Below are 26,064 nucleotides of genomic sequence, written 5' to 3' on the forward strand. Positions count from 1 at the left end.
GTCAAGGTAGGGTTTGGGAAGCACGATGAAAAACAGTAGAAACTCGCTCTGTGTGCACTTGGGCATTATCTTGCTGGAATGTACGCCCAGATGGATTGCCATGAAGGGCAAGAAAACGGGGTCTAGGAAAGCGTCGACGTACTGTTGTGCTGTAAGGTTGCCGCGGAAGACAAGCAAGGCGTCCTGCTACGAAAAGAAATGGTGTTCTAAGGCCATCACTCGTGGTTGTCAGGCCGTATGGCGCGCGACAGTCTGGTTGGTATCCCACTGCTGTCCGGGGCGTCTCCAGACATGTCTTCGGCATAGAATCTCATTGACTGGAGTAGAATTGTCTTCAGTGATGAGCCCCACTTCGAACTGAGCTCGATGACCAGCGAAGACGTGTATGAAAACGGTCCAGACAGCGTTGAGATATCAACCTGACTGTCATTCACCATACAGCCCGACAACCAGGAGTAACGGTCTGGGGTGCCACTTATTTTCATAGCAGGACCCCTTTGGTTGTCATCTGCGGCTCCCGTAGAGCACAGCGCTACGTCGGCGATAATCTATGTCCTGTTTTGTTGCCCTTCATGGCAAGCCACCCTTGGCTTGCATTTCAGCAAGATAATGCCCAAGTGCACATGATGAGAGTTTCTAATGTTTTTCATCGTGCTTGCCAAACCCTGTCTTGGCCAGCAAGGTCGCCTGACATCTCCGCAATTGAGAACGTTTGGAGCATTATCGATAGAGCCCTCCAACATGATCGGGATTTTGACGATCTAACGCGCCAATTGGACAGAATTTTTGGCACGATATCCCTCAGGAGGACATCCAACAACTCCATCAATCAGTGCCAAGTCAACTGCTTGCCTAAGGGCCACAGGTGGACCAAACCGTTGTTGGCTTGCTCACTTTGTGAAGGTCTTTGCCTTGAATAAATAATCCAATTTTTCTGAAACTGTAATCATTTGTTCGCTGTATGGATAATTAATTCCTTCTTGGAGCGTCTTTTTTTGTCTTGTAGTGTATATCAACGGAGTACTGGAAGAATGGAATTCTTACATCATCAAGAAGATGGACCTGCGAAGGATGAAATTTATTAAAACTATTATGTTTGCAGATGATGAAGAAAGTGTGATACAAGAAAATGTGTTTTAAATTGAAATACATTTCACAAACTTATCAAATGTTTATATCAGTAAATAAAACAAAAAGTAATGGCAATGGAAGGAAAACACATTAAAAAGAGCAAAAATAGTGATAGATAATAAAATAATAGAGCAGGTAAATTCGTTTAAATATCTCAATTGGGGTTAATAATAATAAGAATAAGAAGCCGGGATCGTCCGTTTAAACACCACGGACAGTTTGCTGTTCCATCACTATCAGTTCGAACTTGTGTTCAGTCTACTATGATCTCGATGTCGACGAGACTGCAAGCCCTAATTTTCTTTTCGTCTTCCTGCCATGAGTGACCCCACAGTTTCTGATGTTTTTGTCGTGTTCATCAATACAGGTAAAAAAATAATGCAATATAAAAATTTCACAAGATTTTCTGGGAGTCTTTTATAAAGGAAAAAAAAATGAAAAATAAAAAAATCACAAGAAATATGATTAATTTATGGGAAATAATTAATTTGGAAGGAATCTACATAATTTTTGTGGTAAAATTATTACGAATTCCGTGATAGTAGAGACAACTTCAAGACGCCTTTTAGCGTTATTAGTTAAATACTTAAGCATATTTACAATTGGAGACAATTGGAAACAATGCTAAGCGCGATGCATGGCACTGTACATCAGAAGAAAGATGCTCTTCTACAAGTAATCGAAACTGAGAGGAATAAAAAAGAAAGAATTTATAGTCTGTACCAAAGGTATGTTCGTATTGAGATAGGGCAATTCTTAAACGTCTTTAATTTTATGACTATATATTTCCAACTGGATGTAATGCCGAAGTTTGGTCTTGGGTACTATCGCACCTTGAGATAAAACGTAAATAGCACTAGCGTAAATTTTGGGTACTGAAAAGCGGAATTGCGCTGTGGCTTTTGAAATAAGGTGCTCAGCTGTTGACCAAAATACAGTGTAGTACTCGTCTGGTGGAGATCACCTTTGGTGACTGCATGTTCGATATGTGCATCGGCTCGTGCTTCATATACTCGTATGTAACTTTGTAGTGTCGGTGCTGTGAGGTGGTTGGGTGGTGTAGAGTTGTGTTTCTGTTGTTAATGATGAAGACAGGAGAAAAGACGAAGAGCGGCAGCCGGAAATACGCTTTTTCTCATATGCATCTACATTGATGCTCCTCAAACGACATTACGACGTGTGGCGGAAGGTAAATTGTGTACCTCATTTTGTAAATGGAAATAGTGCGCGGGGGGCAGGAGAAAACTCGAATTTATATGGTTTTATCGTCATGATTACTTCGTGAGATGCATATGGTAGAAAGTAATATTTTGTTTCACTCTTCTTAGAACTTTTCCTTGGAATTTTAACAATAATTCTTTTCGAAATGAGATTTTCACTCTGCAGCGGAGTGTGCACTGATACGAAACTTTCTGGTAGGTTAAAACTGTGAGCCGGACCGAGACTCGAACTCGGGACCTTTGCCTTTCGCTGGCAAGTGCTCTACCATCTGAGCTACCCAAGCACGACTCAGTGCCTCTCCTCACAGCTTCACTTCTGCCAGTACCTCGTCTCCTACCTCCCAAACTTAACAGAAGCTCTCCTGCGAACCTTGCAGAACTAGCACTCCCAAAAGAAAGGAGGTAGAGTACTTGCCCGCGAAAGGCAAAGGTCCCGAGTTCGAGTCTCGATACGGCACACAATAATTCTTTTCTTGATGCAGACCACCTCTCTTGAGCGTATGGTGGCGGAAGTGGATGAACATGTCTGTGAAGCTGTCACGCGGACTGAAAAGCACAGTTCATCTAGGAATCTTATGTATCCCCTAGGGTCCCAGAATGGTGGAAAATACGATACTGCAGAATCGAGCCAGTGAGAGATTTCTAAGATATTTATCTCGTGGATAAATAAAATTTCCTTGATTCCTCGAGTGAATCTGTGTGGCATCTGTTTTTTCTAAATCAATTTATGTTCTCTTTCCACCTTAAAACGATCCAGAAGCATACGTATATACAGGATGAAGCGAAATTTTCGCTCACTCGTGCTTCGCAGTGCGACTCCTCACATGCCAGCGGTAAAAAAATCTCGCTCACAAAATTTCGTCTAGAAAGTATATCTGGCAGAAAAAGGGCATTAAAGAGTGGCGATCTGGTAACACTGTAAGAACACGTATGGTATCTACCTCTGACAGAACAAGTTAATTGTGCTTCACAAGTGGCCCAGTGGATAGAGTTTTGGATTAGCATGCAGGAGGTCGATGTTTCAATCCTGGGGTGGGGTGCGTTTTTTTTTATTTGCTAAATTCATTCTGACATTTCATACTGTAATATACGCTATTTCTTATGTCACATACCCTAAATTTACAGCATTTAGTAACGCTGAACACAACAAATCCGCGGTTTGACAAATAAGAAATAGTTGAAACAATTAATGGGACCATGGTGATAACACATACAAATAGTAACCGAGTTTGGACATTATTCGCAAAGCACGTTGCTAATCATACTGGTAACGTAAGGTCCTAACGAAATGTAATGGACCTGAAAGAGGAAAGAATAACAGTTGGTACTAATCTATGTGACCATTAGAGGAGGCAACAAAGAAAACAGGTTTCGCTTCTAGTAGAGGAAGTGGTGCGAATAAATTCGAGCCCACGACGTGGAAAGGACATCTTTCAAAACTCACCAATGTTCCATTTCTACGGTTGTCGTATGTAAGCGCAAATTTTGTGACAGACATTTTTTTTATCGCTGTCATGTGAGTAGTCACGCTGCGAAGCCCGAGTGCGCGAATTTCGCTTCACCCTGTATATTTTACGGTTTTCACAGCTTCCAGTATTCATCACCAATGTATAGTCAAATAATAATGTGGTTTTGTCATGTTAATGTGCAGTACGGTACGTTTGATCGACCTGAGGGTGAACTGCATGGCCCTGCATCAAATGTCGATGCTCTGCATATCTTCTTGCATTTCGCTGTAATATTTCTTGCAATGCCATTTCCCCGTTTGTAACAGCATCGTCTATAAACAGCCTCACTAAGCATCCGATGTTATTCACCAGATCAGTTGAGTTAGAGAAAACTAACAGCCCTAAAATCGTTCCTTGGGGTATGCTCGAAGCTACCTTCGTACTCGATAATTTCTCCCGGTTGAGAACAACGTGTTGCGTTGTATTGGTTAATAAGTCTTCAGTCTAGACTCAAAGGTGGTCCGTTATTCTGTAGTCTCCTGTTTTGTTCATTAGACGCCAGTCCGAAACTAACAAATGCCACCTGAAAGTGAAGGAATAGAGTTTTAACCTGTACACTGCTGTGTACACTCTTATGGAGCTCATGGACTCACGGGTCGAACTGAGTACCACAGAGTCTTTGCTTGCGATAATCAGCGATATACTTACAGCGAAGATTTTCGATCATAATTCGTGAACAAAAAAGGTTTCCGGTTATCTATAAAAAACTGACGTCACTGGTAGGCCTATAGTTATGCGCATCTGTCCAACGTCGTTTCCTGAAAAGGGGACTCATCTGCGCCTCTTTCCATGAGTTGGAACACTTCAGTGCTCAGAGACTTATAATAAACCGCCGCTAGAAAAGGGGCAAATTCTTTTGCACAATCTATAATAATGGAGTGGAACAGGTGCTCAGAACGTCCATTGATTGTACTTTTATTGATCCCAAGGTACTCAATAACGTCCATTGATTGTTCTTCTATTGATCCGATCATCATATGTGCAGTGGTTTTAAATTTAACCCAGGCTATTGGCTGACAGCCTGGTGAATGGGGACTGTACATCGATTGGACTCAACTACTTTTAGATCAGATTCTCAAATTCTGAACATGGAAATCAGCTCCACCTTAAGCTTACGAAATGCGTGCTTCCACGTGTGAAGCTATTGATCGTTGACGACTTTGGCATAGGTGGGTGGTCGATGGAGTCGCGTCGAGGACATGGGGAACTACGCAACTATACATGCAAAGTGTAGGGCGAAGGGCGAGGGCAGGAAAAGCTTGACGTCGTACACATGCCACGATTGCAGAAAACTTAGAAATCAGCTTAAAAATCTCGGTTATATGTGGGATGAAGGAAAGGGCAGAAGGAAGGTTGTAGGTTTTTTAGATTGAACAATAGCTGACGTGGTGAAGGAAGAGGGAAACGATTAGCTCTTAGCTTGTCAAACAATCCATCCCAACTGTTATTCAGGGAAGGCTTAAATCTTGACGACCGTTCAGTAATTTGTATCTTGCTACATCTAAAAATGAGTTCACTGCCTCAACCATTTCCTCTCATCTCCAAACTGTCTTCAGTCACAAGACTGGTTTGATGCAGCTCTCCAAGACAGTTTATCATACGCAAGCCTTCGTTTCTGCATAACTACAGCAACCTATATCCACTTGAACCTCCTTACCTTAATCAAGGCTTGTTTTCCCTCTGCAATTTTACCCCCTTCGCCCTGATCCCCCCCCCCCCTCCCACACACACTCACTTTCTTTAATATAGGGAATATCTACCCCTCACACACACACACACACACACACACACACACACACACACTTATATACATTAGTGTGGGGAATATCTACCGATACCTTCCTTTACTCTGGTTGTATTCTCCATTATTTATCCAGTCTAATCCCTTTTCTTTAGTGCCACAGTTCAAAAGTCTCTACTCCCTCATTGTATTGTCTGTTGTTGTTGTTGTTGTGGTCTTCAGTCCTGAGACTGGTTTGATGCAGCTCTCCATGCTACTCTATCCTGTGCAAGCCTCTTCATCTCTCAGTACCTACCGCAACCTACATCCTTCTGAATCTGCTTAGTGTATTCATCTCTTGGTCTCCCTCTACGATTTTTACCCTCCACGCTGCCCTCCAATACTAAATTGGTGATCCCTTGATGCCTCAGAACATGTCCTACCAACCGATCCCTTCTCCTAGTCAAGTTGTGCCACAAACTTCTCTTCTCCCCAATCCTATTCAATACTTCCTCATTAGTTATGTGATCTACCCATCTAATCTTCAGCAAGTAAAGCTGCATGCCCTCGGGAAAGTAGTTTCCCCTTGCTTTCAGCCGTTCGCAGTACCAGCACAGAAAGGCCGTTTTGGTTAGTGTTACAAGGCCAGATCAGTCAATCATCCAGACTGTTGCTCTTGCAACTACTGAAAAGGCTGCTGCCCCTCTTCAGGAACCACACGTTTGTCTGGCCTCTTAACAGATACCCCTCCGTTGTGGTTGCACCTACGGTACGGCTATCTGTATCGCTGAGGCACGCAAGCCTCCCCACCAACGGCAAGGTCCATGGTTCATGGACACATGGACACTATCATCCACAATTCGTTTTCGCACTGGGATGAATCCAAATACTTTCAGAAAAGATTTCCTATCGCTTAAATCTGTATATTTCTTTCTAAGAAAAGATTTTTTATTGTGACCAGTCGGAATTTTGTATCCTCTCCAAATTAGTACAACTCATGTAATACATTTACTGTCCCATATACTAATTCCCTTAGTATTATCACATTTAATTCGACTGCACTTCGTAATCATTATTTTATTTTTGTTGATGTTCATCTGATAAGGCCCTTTAAGACACACAATCTATTCCATTCAAATGAGCTTCTAAGTATATATGAAGGTAGTATCTGTTCCCGAAAGAACAGATACCATTGATGACCGTACAGCTTCTCTAGAATGAAATGATAATTAAATCGACAACCTAGCTGCAAACACGCGTTGATATACATCGTTGGGGACATGTTAAAAATGTGTGACCAGACCGGGACTCGAACGCGGAATCTCCTGCTTACATGGCAGACGCTCTATCCATCTTTGCTCTGGGCGGACGTCGAAAGACACCCGTTTCAGTTCGTTGTTGATTTATTAACTCAGTTTGTTTATTACAGAGGGCAGCTAGCCCTCTGACCGAACACGCTGAGCTACCGTGCCGGCATCCATCTGAGCCACCGAAGGCACAGACGATACTGTGCCTGCAGGCACTTATCCCTTGCACGCTCCCCGTGAGACCCACATTCCAAACATGTCCACACCACTACATTGGTACTGTGCCTAATAGATGTTTGCCCATCACACTCAGTACTCGTGGCAGATTAATCTACCAAGTCACGTACGAGTTGGGGCGTGCAAGGGATAAGTCCCTGCAGGCACAGTATCGTCTGTGCCTTCGGTGGCTGTCATCATTGATGGTATCAAACATTGTTTGCTAGATTTTCCCTCCCTCACCCCTTTTATGTCACAGGCCACTTGCCCTATTTATAAAAAGTCATGGAATTAAAAAAAAAAGGCAGGAAATTGAAATTAGCCCAATCATGCCACAGAGTTTTCCCCCACTTCTATGATGTCACAGATCACTTATTCCAGGAGTCCAGTTGTTCTAAATGTACTTGATGGAAGAACAATAAAAATAGAAGGTGGGGTCTAATCCTATTGGTTTAAAATGCAAGGTGGCTGGCCCAAAGAAATGAGAACAACCATATGATGTCAGAATCCAAAATGGCGATCCAAGATGGCTGACCTGGATATACGAGCACAGACTGCATTGTTGTCAGATCACTAGTGCTAACATAGAATCCAAGATGGTCACTGTTTTTCCCCTGATGTCACGGGCCACTCTTCAGATCCAAGAACTCAGTTTAAAATGCTCGTAGCCCACTTCCCCCAAGTTTAAACAATTTCCCCCACCTATCTGTTGTCACAGTTCGGTGATATAGCTTGCATTTTTAAACAAATTCCCCCACCCCAGTTGCCAGTCCAGTTATGCTGTTGAAACATTTGGTACTCCACATTTAGAACCCAATAGCCCACTAGCCCACAATGAAAAATAATTGGAAATTCAAAACTGTCGCAAGTTTAAAATGACAACAGTTGGTCAATGGCCCACAGATACATTCTGTAGGGAAATTAAAAAAATCACTGAAGCACGTTCGTTCTCTTGTGAGAAGTTGTGCAGTGGCTCAGGAGCCAAATGGTTTTGGGACTATGTTTTTAAAATTCACTGTCAAAAAATTAATGTGCTGGAGGGATGGTAGTTATTAAACACGATGCCTTGCTCATAGCAAAGCCCCAGTTCTATAAAAATTGCGTGACTCTTATATACAGCCATGATGCATCAACTATGTTTGAGAGTTAAAAGTATAAATGTCGTGTGCCTAGGGCCTCCCGTCGGGTAGACCGTCCGCCAGGTGCAAGTCTTTCGATTTGACACAACTTCGGCGACTTACGCGTCGATGGGGATGAAATAATGATGATTTGGACAACACAACACCCACTCCCTGAGCGGATAAAATCTCTGACCCAGGTGGGAATCGAACCCGGGCCCTTAGGATTGACATTCTGTCGCGCTGGCCACTTTTTTTCTCATTTTGTTCGGTATCGTTCGTTGCGTTTGAGTCTGGGCGGACGTCATAAGACATCCGTTCAAGTTGATCGTTGATTCCTTTACTCAGCTTTTTATCACAGAGGGAGAGCAGCCCTCTGACCGAACACGCCGAGCTACTCAGCTACCGAGGACTGACGTTTGAGAGTTAATAACTTTTATACTAACTTACAAGTTGGATCGTTACCATCAAAAACGCAATGAAAAGAATGACATATTACGAGAATAGCAGTCAGTAGCCTTCTTGAACGCAGTATTTCAGTATGATAAATTGTCACCAGCTGTAGGTGCAGGACTCCCGGTGTATTAGATGAGATGCTGAATGCAGTCAGCAGGACGGCCATAAGCGGACTAATGGGAGCTTTACGTGTTGTCTCATACGGTGAGGTACTTTGTGGTGCTGGCACGTGCTCTGCTGGATCAGAGGTGTCAGAGCAGTAGCAGCAAACAATGCGTCAGCCCAGGAGGACAGAAACACCACACCAAATGGATGCAGTGGTGAAGCCTGCTTCATTATGGTGAGGCACAGCACACGGTTCGTCAGTTAAAGGAGAAATTAAAGCAAATTTATTGGGAGGATTCAGGAAAAGTACGGCGCATCTCTAAAGAAAAGCGAATGTCATAAATTGTAGCGTACTCTTTCACTGGTCTGATACTGTTGACAAGGAGACATGATAGCGTTTATCGAACAATTTAGAGACTGACAACTAGGACTTTAACAAGTCAAGTCACCCATATGAAAATGAGTCATCACTACTTTGGGGAAGTGACACTGTTTCTGCCAAGACGCATTTCTGTAGACTGCTAACGATACACGCAGATGTGAAATATTCCACACATGCAACATCATGGATTTTATCAAGTTCAATCTTCCACAAAATCGGACAGTCCATCTACACACCTTTCCAAATAAACGAATCTGGTACAGCAACTCTCATTAATATTCTAAGGCAGTCTATGTTGGATTCTGGTTAACAGTTTTCGCAGGTACAGCCACAGAAAGATACCAGTTCGACAGTAGCAATTTTTCATCATTCCAATGGAATGCACTATATTCTCAAAGAGTCACGGAACTGTCATCAGTGAAATGTGTTTCTTGGAGAAAAAGAGATCAAAGAACTGGAGGAAACTTCGGGGGGATAAAACTCATGTACAGTAATCGCATAGGAACCCCAACGACCACAATTTTTTATTCTTTTTTTTTTTATTCTTAAATTCTAACACTAATTTTCGCTATAGGTAGGCTGTGGCGTGATAGAAATTTGTCAGCGGTCGTCGAGAATGATCCAACATTTGTTTACAGTGCGCATTTTCATGGTGAATAATAGTCATGCAAAGTCAATTCCTGTAACTACGAAGGATTTTCGTTCTCGTAATCAACCGACAGTGTGTGAGACTTCTGTTTGATAGAAAGGTGTGTTTTTGACAGACTTGCGTGACAGACACGAATGTAAAACTTTCAGGAATGCTTGATGAGTATACAAGATCCAAAATTCATCTCTCTGTTCAGACATGATGATGCGAGTATGTTGCACTATGATTCCTGTTAAGTCGTTGGCGCTGTTAAGTGTCGAATTTGACACGAAATGTACAATCCATTCTGTAACGCGTAGTTTTTTCCAGTAAGAGCAGTACTTGTGAAGTCAGTGATCGCTTCTTTAGTGCTTACAATGAGCACGTGGTGGTACACCTTTCAAGCCTCTGAAAGTTCCAAGAATGATACTGTATGCTGAGGCTGAACAGGAGGAGGACCTGTGAACCATAAAGCTCAGTGTCACAGTAACGAAGATCAACATAGATGCTTTACACATAGACTTCGCAAAAGTAGTTCAGTGGGTTTATCTTGCTTAGGATGGTGAAAGCATTGAGACAGAGATATGCTGTTCATGATTTTGATTACCCAGTTGATGACAAAGGCTTTCTTGTGTTTTGAATCACCCTGTATCCAGCGTGATGCGATTACTGAATCAGTCCAGAGAGTCGCTTTACTGAGATCATACCTGTCACGTGAATGAAACCTTGAATAGGTAAACCTTACATAAGGGTGAAAAGTCTTACAGTGTGGTTTGAAACACCAAAATGCCATCGTTATTATGTATAGAAAAATCCAATTTAGTGTGTAGAACTACTGCCCTGATGATTTACACGCTGCTCCATGTGACAGCATAGGACCGTAGCAGATTGAGCACGTCAGAAAATCGGTGCTACGGTGGATACTTTCAGGTTTCCAGAGTTATGTGGCATCACATGTTTACCCACTTTCCGCAAATTCAAACGGCCAGTAACGCTCCAGATGTATTCAGATCAGACAAATTTGGTGGCCATGTCAGTGTGGCTCATTCAGCAAGGCCACTACAAATTTATACCCTCGTCAGTGTGAGGTAACATTTTGTCTCTAATGATCCCGTTGTAGACAGTACGATAAACTTCAATCATCCTTCCTATAAACAGAATGTGATCTAGTGTTCAGGTTAGCATTGCATTTCAAGTGATTTTTAAGTGATTCCTCACAAAAAATTTTAATGAATGACTAGGTCTCAGTCTAAGCTACTTGCAAGTGTACTAGATGTAACAGGGAAATAATGTAGTTCACTTCTTCATTTGACAGACTGTAACGTCGACAGGGTGTGTAACATGAATTTTCCATTTTGTGTCGAAATCATTGTATTTTGTGTCAAAATCATTGAATTATGCATTGAAATCACTGAAATTTGTGTCGAAATTATTAAATTCTCATGTCAAACATTGGCCTCCTACTGTTGAACCTGTACCTCAGCAAAGCAAATCTAGTGATTCACTCAGTTTTAAGCTCTGCAAACCAGACCTGATGGCAATCATATGACAGAAGATGTACATATAAAGGTTCTTGTCTGGAAGCTGAAAGTTCCATGTATAATTATATAAGTTGTTTTATGTCGTCTCGTTGTCTCTATAAAGCTGTAAGGGAAATTTTACATAACCAGTTTAACTTGATAAAAGTGCTGAAAGTTTTCGCGATCGAACAAAAATAAGCTTGAAAATGTTCGTACTGACACCCTGAATACCATTGAAAATGATCCTAATTTTCTGGAAAGAGTAATAACGTATGAGAAATCTCGGTTTTTCACTTATGATCCAGAAACTAAACACCAATCCATGCACTGAAAAGGGCCCAATTTCACTGAGAGTGAACAAAGCTCGGATGAGCATATCAAGATTCAACGTGATGATGATATTCATGGAATTGTGTATCTTCACTTGGTTCCTAACGGTCAGACTATTTATCAGGTTATTGCTCAACTCTGTTAGACAATAAGAAATAAACGACCGAATTTATGGTAGAACAAACGATGGCTCTGCGTCAAGACAATGCACTGGCTCATACCGCATTTTCCGTTTGGAGGTTTCCAGTCAAGTACAGCAACTGTGTTAGACCGCCCACCTTTTTGGCCAGACCGAGCACCATGTGGCTTTTACCTATTCCCATATGTCAAACCTGCATTAAAAGGAACAAGATTTCAGTCCACTGAAACAGTGAAAGGAAAAGGTGCACGTGTCATTAAGGAGCTCACAGAAGAAGGCTTCCAGGATAGTTCCCATCAATGGAAAATTCGCATGGAGCGTCGTAGGGACAGAGGAGAGGAGTATATTGATGGAGACATTAGCTAGATATGTGTGTTTTTGAAATAAAATGTTTCAGGGATAGTCCAGTAATTTTATAGCCATTTCTTTTAAGTTCAGATACCAAACGCCGCTACCTGCGCATACCTGTTTCTGCCAATGCCCTCGCCAGTTCACATGAAATATTCAAAGTCCAAACTTCGTCCAACATATTTCGAAGTAGCCTTCATAAAATCAGGGTTTCTAAAACCTTGAATAACTGTAAGTTCGTCGATTGTCGGAAATGTTTTAAATTCCAACTACGGTCGGAATATTTCTAAGTCTCGCATCCCAGCAGACTTATAGAATTCCCCCAAGTTTCAGCGCTTATCTCCGAACACTTGTAATCTTGGCCAGCGAAAGACTTCCCGCACAGGCGTCCTTGTTGAATGACCCACGCCTGTATTCACCAGAAATGATTTAGAAATTCTGTAGATACGTAGATTAGATGTCTATACTGCATATATAGATGTGTCTCCAACATACTGTTGAACTATTCCGTTTTCAATCCGAGCTGCATCTGTCAGAGATCCTATGGAAACATCTGATGTCATATGCACAATGTGAAAGACATAGTGAAGCAAGAAACCTTAGATATACATGTTAATGATGTTTGCTGTCAGATAGCGTTTGCAGAGTTTAAAACTGAGTGAATAAATACATCTGATTTTTGGTTGTAAAGGTTAAACGGTAGCGGGAGCAGGTTTGACATAAGAATACGTTGATTTCAATGAAAATTTCATTGATATCAATGGATAATTCACTGATTTTGACACAAAATTGAATGATTTCAACAAAAAGTTCGTCGATTTCGACACAAAATAGAAAAATCGTGTTGTACTCCCTATTGACGTTAGAGTGTGTCAAATGAAGAAGCGAACTTTACCACTTGTCTAAGGCATCTGGTATAATTGCAAGCAGCTTGGACTGAGACCTAGTCGTTCATTACGATTATTGTGAGGAATCACTTAAAAATTGCTTAAAATGCCATGCTATCCTGAACACTGGATCACTTTCTGTTTGTAGGAAGGATAATTGAAGTTTAACGTACTGTCTACATCGATATCGTTAAAGAGAAAATGCTACCTCACTCTGACGAAGGTATAAAATTGTAGTGACACTGTTGAAGGAGGCACATCCTCATAGCCGCCAAATTCGTCTGATCTGAGCACATTTGGAGCGCTATTGGACGCCTGAAATACACGGAAAGTGGGTAAGCGTGTGATGCCGTATAACTCTGGAAAGCTAGCATGCTCAATCTGTTAACAATCCCATGCTGTCATGTAGAGTACAGTGTACGTCAGAAGGACAGTGGTTCTGTGCAATGAGTTTGATTTTGCTATACAAAAGGACAACGGTATTTAGTTGTTTCAGACCACACCATGAGATTTTTTCAGCCTTATGTAAGGTTTACCCGTCCAAGGTTCGATTCTACTGGCATGTATGACAACTGCAATCACTTCTGTGATGATATTGTACGATGACAGTTTTACCCATATCCCTGAATGACTACGTTCTTCCAGAGACAGTAGACGTCTTCGTCACACTTATATGGAAGGAGGCTTTGCCTTTTGACGCCACGTATCGCTGTTCACTTTGGTTTTTCTGTGAGATACGCACCTCTCGTGAATACCTGTTAAGCGGTCTGCATGTCTTCCGCGACACTTCGCAGTGCGTATACTGCGCTATCATTTATCTTCAGTTGGAAACTTGCAACACTTATCGCCATTCAGCTTGTACGTAGCAAGGTGAGGTTTAAAACAGTGAAAAGGGCTACTTCACCACGTCTAACACTATCTGCGGCACTTTCAGGTGCAAGACTTTCAGATTATAAACTATGATCTTAGTAAAGCGACTAATAGGACTGATTCAGGGACTGCTTTAGGTTCGATACAGAGTGGACCAAACCGCTGGAAAGCGTTTGTGTGCAGTCAACTGACACAAGTCACAAACAGCTCCATTTCAGTGCTTTCACCGTCCTAGGCAAGGTAATCTCACAGGTCTGCTCTCTCGACGTCTTTTCGTAAAGTATCTATTTTCATGTTCCTTACTGTGATACTGAGCTACATGTCTCATAAGTCCTCCTGCTGCTCAACCTCTGAAGACAGTACCATTCCCAAGACTTCCAGAGATTTGAAAGGTGTACCATCATATGCTAATTACAAGCACCAAGGAAGCGACCTTTGACTTCACAAAGTATAGCTCTTATTGATAAATACTACGCATTGTAAGATGGAGTATAAGTTTTGTGACAAATTTCAGACGTAGCAATGTCGTCAGCAGTGACTAAACAGGAATCAAAGAGTAACATACTCGCATCGTCACGTCTAAATAGAGAGATGGATATTGGATCTTGTGTGCTCATTAAGCAGTGCTAAAAGTTTTACACATCCGCCATGTAAGTTTGTCAAAAATATACCTTGCCAGCAAATAGAAGATGCACACTCTGTCGATCCTTTACGATCACGAAGACCTTTTGCAGTTGCAGGAACATACTTTTCATGCCAATTATTCACCAACTACGCACTGTCAACAAACGTTACATCGCTTTCTACGACTACTAATAAATTTCTGTTCCACCAAAGCCCACCTATAGCGAAAATCAGGGGTAGAGTAAAGGATAATGAATTGTTTTGACGATAATACAGTATTGGCGCAACAAGGTTAAATAACCGAGAAGATTTTGCTTAGACATGCCGCCGCGAAAGACTCCGAGGACACAAGACAAAACAATATGATGTTCCCTACAAAAAAAGTTATGATCTGTTAGGTACTATCACGATCAAAAGTATCCGAACGACCTGAACTGAGTTCTGCTTGATTTGCATGCAGTCCGCATAACGTAACGGTCTTGAGGTCATCTAATCTCGCTTCGATACAGTTGCTTGACTATACGAAATGGTTATTTGGTCCCCTCTCTCAGATCACCCAATGAAATAGTTAACCACAAGTGAGCTGTAGAAAACGCTGCTCTGTATGGCAATATCTCCAGATGTAAGTTAATACCACGATACTACAAATATCAGGGAACGCCTGAGGCAGTTCTTAACGCTTGTAAACTCAAATTTATTACAATAAGCGATGTTTCTAAAATGTTAACGCTCCCACACTTCACTCTCACTCTAACACTTCAATCATTCATATATTCTTGCTCCCTAAAAGGCTTTCCAGCCACCTATTAACAGACTTTCGCTTGACAAGTGCTTTTGAATAAACTGATTAATAAAATAAACAATTAGAAAACCATGACCATACTTTTAGCCAGAATCAGAAATCCGAACATGACGAAAATTTTTGTACTGGGTCGGGACTCTTATCCAGCAGCTATTTTCCGTGTTACCTAACCGTGAAACATGTTAAATATGGCGTTATTCCTAAGTGAACACTAGAAACGACATAATGTATGTGTTGGGCGATGATTCGAACCCAGGGCCTAATCCGATTGTTATGTAAGCACAATCAGATGACAGATATCGAATTTTCTCAGCAGCGGCGAGGTGTTTGAGACTGGAATGACAAGGCAAATGAATAATTTCTGCATCCCAGGATTGGAAAACGGCACCTATCGCTGATCTTTTCAAACCACTAAAAATACATTAAAATAGGTTTCTTTCACTAGTAGCGAGATGTGCACGTGTCTGAACTAGAAATGACGTGACGAAAAGTACAATGATGGTGTTGAATCGAACCCCATACATATCTTCGTAGACACGTTAACTATAGAATTATTTAGATACGATAATGCTAAAGTTTGGAATGATATTGTGAAAATTTTTGTGCCGAACCGGGATTTGAACCATGACACGCGCCTTACGTGGAGACGTTGAGGAGTTTGGGTTTCTACATGCTGCCACTTACGTCTCTGTCGTAGCCCAACTTAACCTGTAGTCGTTAGCGTAGGAACACCACGGTTGATGTGAATTTGGAGCCACAGTGAAATCGTTTGTTTTTCGTTTCGCAAATGCAGGAGAAGGAGGATATATTAGCAGCTGTTAAAAACCGTCGCCTGAAGTGGGAATCGAACCCGAACTCTGCATATAGGAGGCTACCATCAAGCCCCCAGACCACTGCCATACTTAGAATTGTGTCTTAGTACAGGTGCGCTGTACTGGATGCGAATTTTGACTTTCTAACACACTGGAATTGAGCAGATAATAGTTTGTTCAATACATCCATTTCTTGCTCGATTGAACCTCGATTAACCAGCTGCCTCCGCTACGTAGTGAGTACGTTTAAATTAATTAGTAATCAATGACATAAAAGCACATAACGGCCATCTACACAAGCTGCCAGTACTGTAGGATGCGGAAGCTTCCACAGAAAGTGTTCCTTCTCCTTGAGCTACACTGCTGCGCTGTCCCTTGGTGTTAAACATCGTGCAGTGGCAAAGAAAAGTTAGTTACAGGACACGATTCTTCCGTAATTTAGTAAACCCCAACTCGTCGGCCTGCTGACAGTATCAATCTGTTGGAAGCTCTGAAATGATTTACGTCGTTTTCTAACTCTCCTGTAACAGCAAAGCACTCGAAAAACATTTCCGTGAAGAGCTCGTGGAATTTCTGCTCCATCGGCCAACGCCCTCCTGACGGTAGCCGGCGTCAGCCCAGGCGAACGTAACGAATGGCGCCTTGAGGCTATGATCTATTGCGAACGTTTCTAAAATCTCACTGGCTAGCATAAGGTTATTTAATATTGTAATTTTCTTTTCAGCGTGAAATATTTTCTATAAACTCCGTGCACACCATAGAGTAACAACAACATTGTAACCAGTATTTTCGCAGCATAGACGCGCGTAATGCTAAGTATGTAATCTATCACTGTGGGGGCAAAATGTACCAGGAAAAAAAGAGACTGATGCGTAGATTTGTGGCGATTTTGGATTTAGTAGAAAGGTGAATGCAGAAAGCTCGAACATTTGTGATCTGTATGGGTGAGCGTTATCGAAGAAATCAAGTTAGATAACAACGTTCTCGTCTCATGTAGGATCGTTTTAACGTGAATTATTTGAAACATTCAGGCTGCCGAATGGTTGTAGCTCCGTCACGTAAGAGATAAAACGTTGATCTCCTATGTGATTGGAACCCAGATCCAACGCAGTTACAATTTCGCTGCGCGACAACTTTTCCATTCACCTAGGGACCAACGGTGGTAACTAGTGCCTCCTCATAGTTCTCCTTGTTGCTAAGACAGATTAATCCGCACTGAAGACGGAATTAATCATAGTTTCTTCGTGGAATTAGCTTCTTGAACCAAAAGCATGCATTTGATAGTTAGGTGAGACACCGTAACTGAAAATCAATCAGAATATTTGACTGAAATACCGAGACAGTGTCAAGTGAATTTAGCAGGATGATTCTGTGTCTTTCCGGGAAGTATCTCGAATATCACAGTGTTGCCAGACATAATCGCAGGAAGAAATACGTTTCTAAAAGCAGTACGTTTCCTGAGCCATCCAGGCGTAAAGCTATTGTCGTTAGCGACCGAATAAAGTGCTGAGAAGCCAAACACACTGGTAGCAGGGTTACTGCGCGACTTTATGTCGCAACTGATAATTGTGCTTCTTAATCACGCCAGTACGTCGTGTGACGACACCTTTTTGTAGATGATTTAAAAACTTGTACAGAATCAAATTCAGTCGTCAGTCGCAAATATACTTCTATTACGCTTTACCGGTTTGGACAAATTAACTTCGGCCGCGCGGGATTAGCCGAGCACGGCTCTCAGCCGTGGCAGCGTGCGGACGGCCCCGCGCGCCGGCCAGTGCTCCGCTGCAGGCGTTGTTTACTTCCGCGTCGTAGCTTTAAGGCTTGTGTCCGTCCACCGTGAACAACATGTCGAGCGCTTACCGCCGTGCGACCCTTAAAGTTTCCTTTCCAGCTGAACATGCGCGACCTCGTGCACATGAAGTTGAAACGTTCATACGTGAAGAAGTTCGTTTAGATCCTAACCACGTTATCGGAATCCATTTTTCGATCACGAGTAGTGTCGTTTATATTAAAATGACAAACACCGAGGTGTGTGAAGATGTTATACGCCGCCATGCCAATGGACTTAAGTTCAAATACTCTGATGGTCACGTCGGAGCTGTAACACTTGAACTCGCAGAGTACCGTCAACGCACGATTAGGGTGTTTGAACTACCTTTTGAAGTGCCGAACGTCGAAGTTGTCTCTGCGTTACAACGATACGGTAACGTCATCGGTTACGTAGAGGAAAAATGGCAAACCTTCACGACCTACCATGTGCTTAATGGTGTGCGTCAGGTCAAAATTGAATTGAAGAAACATATACCATCATACCTGACAATTGGCGGGGTGCGAGCCATTGTCATGTACGACGGACAACCCCGAACATGTGCGGGTTGTGGAGAAGAAGGCCACGTCAGATCCGCCTGCATGCGACGCCGCCTGATCCAGATGCCGGTCGGCGAGGAAGCGTCCCCAGCGGTGATCACTCAGATCCCTGTCACATATGCAAGGTTGCCCAGGAAGGTAGCACCTCTAACAGGGTCTTCCGGCTCCGTTGACGTCGTCTGATCAGGTAGATGCAACCGCTACTGAGATTCCTTCTGAGGTGCCACAGACGCCAGATCCTGACCTGCCGAATCTTCGCAGCACTGTGATTGAAAATGCTACAGAGATGGACGTTGATCCGGGAGTGGTACCTACTTCTGCTTTCCTTCAGGCTGGTCCGGAGTCAGACGAAAGCCACCCGCAATCAGACTCTGAACGACTTGTTCGAAAACAAGGATCGACACGAAAGAGAAAGAAACGTAGCCGTACATCCCCTGATGAATCGACTCTACGGATGGATACCAGGGATGCAGACCCGAAGATGGACGACAAACCGCCCTTCGATGACCAAAAGTCTGATGCGAACGACCCGCCACAGGCGACCACTGGCAACGAACACCCCTCCTTGCTGGCGTCGTCGCCCCCACACGTCGACGTTGACGAGAGCCTATCCGCTGAGCCGAAAACTACGTCTCCTCTCCACGTGGATGATGTGCACAGCCGATGCTGTACCGCAGTATCAGTCTCCTGGGCAGACGACGTGGAGATCGAACGGACTGGGGTGCACGGTGCTGGTGATGGGGCGCCCTCATCGGTTGCGCCCGCGCCCGCAAACTCTCCATAATAGCAACCTCTTCAGCGGACAGGCAAGATCGACGACCTCGCGCTCCTGAAGAAGGAGCCCCACCTGTGCCTGTGGAACTCCAACACCAGCATTATCGTGTCGCAACGATTAACCTCGCGACCATTCGTGCGCCCCACAAACTAGCGCTGCTCCGCGATATGATTTATGATGCGGACATAGATATTGCGCTTTTTCAGGAAGTGCATGTCGCCGATTTTTCACCACCACATGGCTTCACGGCGCATCTTTCTCCCGCTTCGGACATCGGTAGTGGTGTTGCCATCATCTTACGAGAAGGTCTTCCTGCCGAAGATGTCCTATACCTCTCCAACGGCAGAGTTATGGCCCTTACTCTCTTTGGTCTGCGCATCGTCAACACTTATGCGCCGTCGGGCTCCAGATACCGTCGTGAACGCAATGCCTTCTTCGCGAATGAAGTTACACCCCTTTTTATGGGACCACACGATGACTGGGTCATGGGTGGTGACTTCAACTGCACCCAGCGACCTCAGGATCAATTGCCGCGTCACTGACCATGCGCAGCTGTGGAAACAGTCGTCACGCGGCTACAATTTGTCGACACGTGGAGACATGTTCACGGTGATCTTATGGGCCTTACGTACTACACTGCGCACTCCTCTAGCCGACTAGATCGCATCTACATCTCGCGATCCCTAATTCAACAAACTCGACAGGCTGAAATCTGGCCTGTTGCTTTCTCAGATCATGAGGCTTACTTCTGTGATGTTGTTCTCACAAGACAGGCAGTATGGCACGGACGTGGTTTATGGAAACTGAACACGGCACTTCTTAATTCACCTGACTGTCGGCTTCTAATAGAAGACACTTGGATCACATGTAATAGACGCCGTCCCACGTATCCGTCTACCATATCCTGGTGGATCCAGTGTGCAAAACCTGCTCTTCGAAAAACTTTGATCCGGTATGGCAAAGATGTTGTAGCCTGGAGGAAGGGCACTATGGACTTTTACTACAGGATCCTACGAGAATGCTCCACGATGCCAGCCTCCCCTGAGCGCCATACAAGGATGAACCATGCTAAGGCACAAATCGCCAATCTCATGCGGAGGCATTTGGAAGGAGCGATAGTACGATCTCATACTGCTGATCGCATGCCTCATGAACATCCGTCGATGTACCATATCATCCAAGAACGCCAAAATCGACGTCGATAATTGATTCACGTCCTAACAGACCAAGAAGGGCGTCGCTACGTAACCCATTCTACAATAGGGAATATGCTTCACACCCACTACCAGCAGCTCTATGCCGCAATTCCACATTCCCTAGGGTTGATCGAGGAAGTCTCACAGCTCAACTTCGGTGGTATCCCAGGAGATGCGGCGATTGACTTGATGTCAGAGGTGACTGGTGATGAAGTCCGCGATGCGAACTGGGCAGGAACCATCAATCGCTCCCCAGGACCCGACGGTCTTCCCCTCGAATTTTATCGCACCTTCCGTGATTTGTTAGAGTCCACCTTCACCTCCATCTGTCGGGAACTGATGTCTCCGGAAGTACCTGTGCCGGACGCTTTCATGGAAGGAATTATTATTCCTCTACATAAACCGCATGGTGGCAACAATATCAGTGATTACACTGGGCAACAAAAAAAGATTTTTTTAAAAAAGTCTAGGGTTTTCCCGCTGAATTAGACTAATTTTGATGCCCTGAGTCCGAAAATGACCTTGGTTTTGTTCTATCAGGTCAGGATTTTTTCTACAGAAATTTTTAAAAATCGATTTTTCGTAAAAAAACAAATTTCTTTGTATCATCTGCTGAGAAACCCCGGAAGATTTTTTCCGTTTTCCTCAAGAAATAAAAGTCAACGTATGCAAATTCATTAAGTTTTTATTTACTCCATCAAATTAAATAAGCATATTTATCATAATATTAGTATAACAATGAGCGTTACGTGACACAAAAGTTCAGAGTTCACGGCATGAATCGGCGTTTCTTCGATTCCCGTTTGTGAGCAGCTGCTGGGTTGTCTCTCTTCAGCATCCAGCAGTAGTCCGCCATCATGACTGCGTCCCACCTCCCCTGTACCTATCCTCCATTTGGCGCATGTCCTGATGGAACCTTTCTCCCTGCTCGTCGCTCATCGCCCCAAGGTTTTCAGGAAACTTCTCCATGTGTGAGTACAGGAAGTGCATCTTTATACTCATCAAACACCCGAGCTTTTGAAAGGCCTCTATCATGCTGCTGATGAGTCTGGCGTGGTTTGCTGCCTTCGTGTTCCCCAGGAAGTTGTTCACCACCTGCACAAACGATTTCCACGCGGCGCACTCTAACGTGTTCATGGAGTTTTCGAACTCTGTGTCCTTTATGAGCTGCCGTATCTGTGGCCCATCGAAAATGCCGGCCTTCAGCTTCTCAATGGTCAGTCGCGGAAAGGCTCGGCACAGGTAGTGGAAGCACCTCCCATCCTTGTCCAGAGCACGCGTGAACTGTTTCATTCACCCAAGCTTCATGTGTAGCGGTGGGATCAATATCTTCTCCCGGTCAACAAGAGGTTCGTTTATGATGTTTCTCGCACCAGGTACTAACTGCTCTCGTGGCGGCCACACTTTCTTTACATAGTGCTGGGCTCTGTCTCGACTGTCCCACATACATATAAAGCATGGGTATTTCGTGAACCCGGACTGCTGACCAAGTAGAAAGTTCACCATCTTGAAGTCGACGCAGATGATCCATTGGTGCTGCTCATATTGGATTTTGTCGAGCACGTACTTCACTGCTTCATATTTCTCTACGAGAGTTGTGAAGTGAGCAAGAGGGATTGAGGCGAACTCGTTCCCGTTGTGGAGGAGCACACACTTCAAAGAGCGCTGCAGCTGTCAATAAAGAGTCGCCAATCTCTCGGATCGTATGTAGGAGCCCCGAGTTTAACAAGAAGACCGGCGACATCTCGGCAGTACACTAGGTCTTCCTCCTGGCAGAAGTAGCCCATGTAGTCCTCATGCCTTCTACGAAAGAAAGTGATACGCGCGTCCTCGCCAAGTAGATTTTTCTCTTTGAGTCTGGAGGCCAACAGCTCGGATGAAGTCTTCGACAAGCTGAGATCCCGAACAAGATCATTAAGCTCACATTGTGAAAAGAGCTGCCGACCATCTTGTGCTTCATACTCCTCGTCTGCTATATATCCTCCCTCGTCTGCAGTGGTGGCCTCGTCGTCGATGTTAGGAAGCTCTGTGAACGCTGGTACAGGAATTTCTTCGCAGTGAGCAACTGGACGGCGGGCAGATGGAAGGTCGGGGTACTGGAGGCTGTGCCTATTCTTCCGGTTGATGCCAGTAGTATTGATGGCGCAGAAGTAACAATCCGATGCATGGTCCAAGGGCTCCCTCCAAACCATCGGAATCCCAAACTTCAGTGAAGTTTTCGTGCCCTTCGTCCACCGCCGGAGGTATTCCACGCACTTCTTGCAGACCGTGTGCGGTGCCCAGGGCTTATCTTGGTCACCCAGCTTGACTTGAAAGTAAGCCTGGTAGGCGTTCTTCACAAATCCCGTGATGTTCTTCCTGTCCACTGAAAGCGTGTATTCTCCGCAGATGTAGCAGAAAACGTCTGGATTATTCATGCATGAACGTCGCGCAGAAGCCATATCAATCTGAAATAGTAATAGAAATATGCAGTTGACTGTCAGACAATAAAAATTAGAATAAATTTTATACTATAGTAAGAAAAAAGGCATCTATTGGAATGATTAACTGTTACAATCTTAAAGGCTTCTTTTGTTTTCATATGTCCTGAATAATCCCCTTAAAACCCCTAATATTAGCATATTGAAGCCTATGAAAAGGCTTACATTTCAGGGAAAAATGGTCATGTAGGCCTATGGCTGTATCTCAAAAAGTTGACCTGATAGAGCAAAATCAATGTGATATTCGGACTCAGAACACCAAAATTAGTCTAAATCAGCTGAGAAACCCATGACGTTTTTTTGGTTGTTGCCCAGTGTTATCGGCCCATCACCCTCCTTAACAGTGATATGAAAATCTTCATTCGCCTTTTGGCGGCACGGCTTAAAAACTTTGCCCGATATGTTGTGTCGCCAGACCAAGCATCTTTGGGAGGGGATAGTAATATCTGCACGGCTTTATGCCGCTACAGGGATATGATCGCCGTTACCCAGGCACAACGCCTGTCTGGGGCACTTGCGTCTTTGGAATTAAGTCAAGCTTTTGATAGGGTTGACCATTCGTTCCTTACGGCCGTTCTCCACCATATGGGTTTCCCAATCGCCGTTATCACGGTAGTGATGCGCCTTCTGCGGGGTGCCTCATCCAGGATTATGTACAATGGCAGACTCACTCCTCCGATAAAAATAGGTCGATCCGTATGTCAAGGTTGCCCTCTATCAGCGATTTTGTACGCCTTTTCCTTGGAATCCTTGCTATGTGGACTACGACAACGTTTGGCAGGGTTGTCCATAGATCACTACCGATTCTGTTGCACGGCCTATGCTGACGATGTAGTCATCTGTTTACGTAATGCCGACGAGGTTCGAGCTGTTTTGTCGTGGGTAGCGACTTATAGTGAGGCATCGGGTAGCTCTTTAAACGTACGTAAGTCACAAGTTATGTTCATTGGCACGGGACTTCCCGTGGAGTGCGTTACACCTCTCACCACCGTTGATACCACTCGCTGTTTGGGAATAGATTTTTCATCTGATCTCCGGCGTTCAGCCACCATCAACTGCCGACGCCTCCTTTTAATGATCAGAGCAGGTCTTATGGACCATCGCCTACGATCCCTAGATATTCTCCAACGAGCTCGATATGTAAATATATATATCGCATCCAGACTTCTCCATGTAGCACAAGTTCTACCTTTCCCGCTTACTGTGGCACGTCACATGTTGGCAGCGATGGCATCTTTCGTCAGCTCTGGGCTGTTGTTCAAAGTTAACTATGCAACCCTTACTCTTCCCCGTGAACGAGGTGGGATAGGTCTGTTTCACGTGCCGGATAGAGCTCGCGCCCTATTTGTCAGCTCCCAGATGACGGTATGGACACGTTGCCCAACGAGCCTCACTGGTCTCCTCCTGTCGGCATATTCGCCGGTCTCACTGTCAGCCCCAGTGATGATCTCGGATGTTCCGGCCCAGTTCCATTATATACGATACTTCTTTCTTGAACTCAGTTATCTACGCCTCAACTTACCAAGACAACTTTTACTCAAGACAAAGGCAGTATACAATGTTCTCCAATTAGGTCGTCCACCTAACCCGATTGAACAAAAGTTCCCCCAGGTTGACTGGCGTCATGTATGGCGCGCGGTGTTCGCCTGTTACCTTGACACGAATGTTCAATCTGTCTGGTACCTAACTGTCAATGGTAAGCAAATCAACCAATTTCGCCTTCATCGTATCCACCTCGCCCAATCACCTCTATGTTCCACGTGTGGAGTGCCAGACAAATTGAACATCGGTTTGTTTGCGGACCGGCGGCGGAGGTTTGGCACTTGGTTCGTCGTATTGTGGCTTTTCTAACGCGGGACATTCCGGATCGGATTACTCCCCTTTCATTATTATTTCCAGAACATGACTAGTTTCCTCGGACAAAGACCAATGCTGTGAATTGGATTCGCGGACATGCCATTCACTACTTATTTGGACAAACTGTAGACTCTGTACTCGATTTTTGGACATACCTCAATGACCGTCATTATGTCGTTGTCCGTCACCCAAAATACAGACCATTTTTCTCAAACTTCCTTGGGAGTGCTTTCCACGACCCGACTCGCAGGTGGAATGTGTTAAGCCAAGAGAGAAGAAGGTTTCCTGTTTGAACCACGAACATTTCTGAACAATTTAACGGAACACATCAATTTCGATAAGACGTGACTCAACATATCACCAGCGGGACGCAGAAGGCCTCTGATCAATTACACAACAAAAAAAGAAAAAAAAGAAAAAGAAAGGAAAAGAGAAAAAAATAAAAAAATAAAAATAAAACAATAAAAATAAAAATAAAATTCAGAAAAAGGAAGCTTTTGTTTTGCTTGTAAGGATAGCCCTAACCTTGATTTCCCATATTTCCCCTGGTATATAAGTAGCTCTCTGGAGTAGGTTTAGTCAGGAGCCAAAGCCTGAAGTGGACCAAAAAAAAAAAAAAAAAAAAAAAAAAAAGGCGCTTCACTCATGGACTGTGCGGCTGGTCCCGGCGGAGGTTCGAGTCCTCGCTCGGGCATGGGTGTGTGTGTTTTTTCTTAGGATAATTTGTGTAAGCTCAGGGACTGATGACCTTCGCAGTTAAGTCCCATAAGATTTTCACACACATTTTGAAATTTAATTTGGTCTCTTCAGAAGCCTTCAAAATTAGGGATATTATAAATCTTTAGACCTTGACTATACATTTATGTGAAATATAAGAAGTATATTATATAAACTTACCTATTACTGAGTTATCAGAAGTCAGTATCTTTTTCATACAATCATAGTGCGATGATATGTCCAGAAATGTACATTTTGCATGTGTTTGTTACAAACACAGAGTGACAATTCACGGTAACTGAATCAGATCTGTGTATATATCAAGCTGTTGTGCAGGCAGCAAGGAACATATGAAGGGCTTATTTCAATAGTGGTACAAGTCCATTTTTGTTCATTCTAAAGTTAAAAGATCGCTGAAAAATCTGCAGTTGAGATACCAGAAATATTCAAGTACCGCTCTTTTAACTTTAGGACTCTGTATCTCAGAATGAACAAAAATGGACTTGTACCACCATTGAAATAAGCCCTTCATATATAAAACCACAAAAA

The sequence above is a fragment of the Schistocerca serialis genome, chromosome 3 (genome assembly GCF_023864345.2).
Source record: "Schistocerca serialis cubense isolate TAMUIC-IGC-003099 chromosome 3, iqSchSeri2.2, whole genome shotgun sequence".
NCBI lineage: Eukaryota > Metazoa > Arthropoda > Insecta > Orthoptera > Acrididae > Schistocerca > Schistocerca serialis.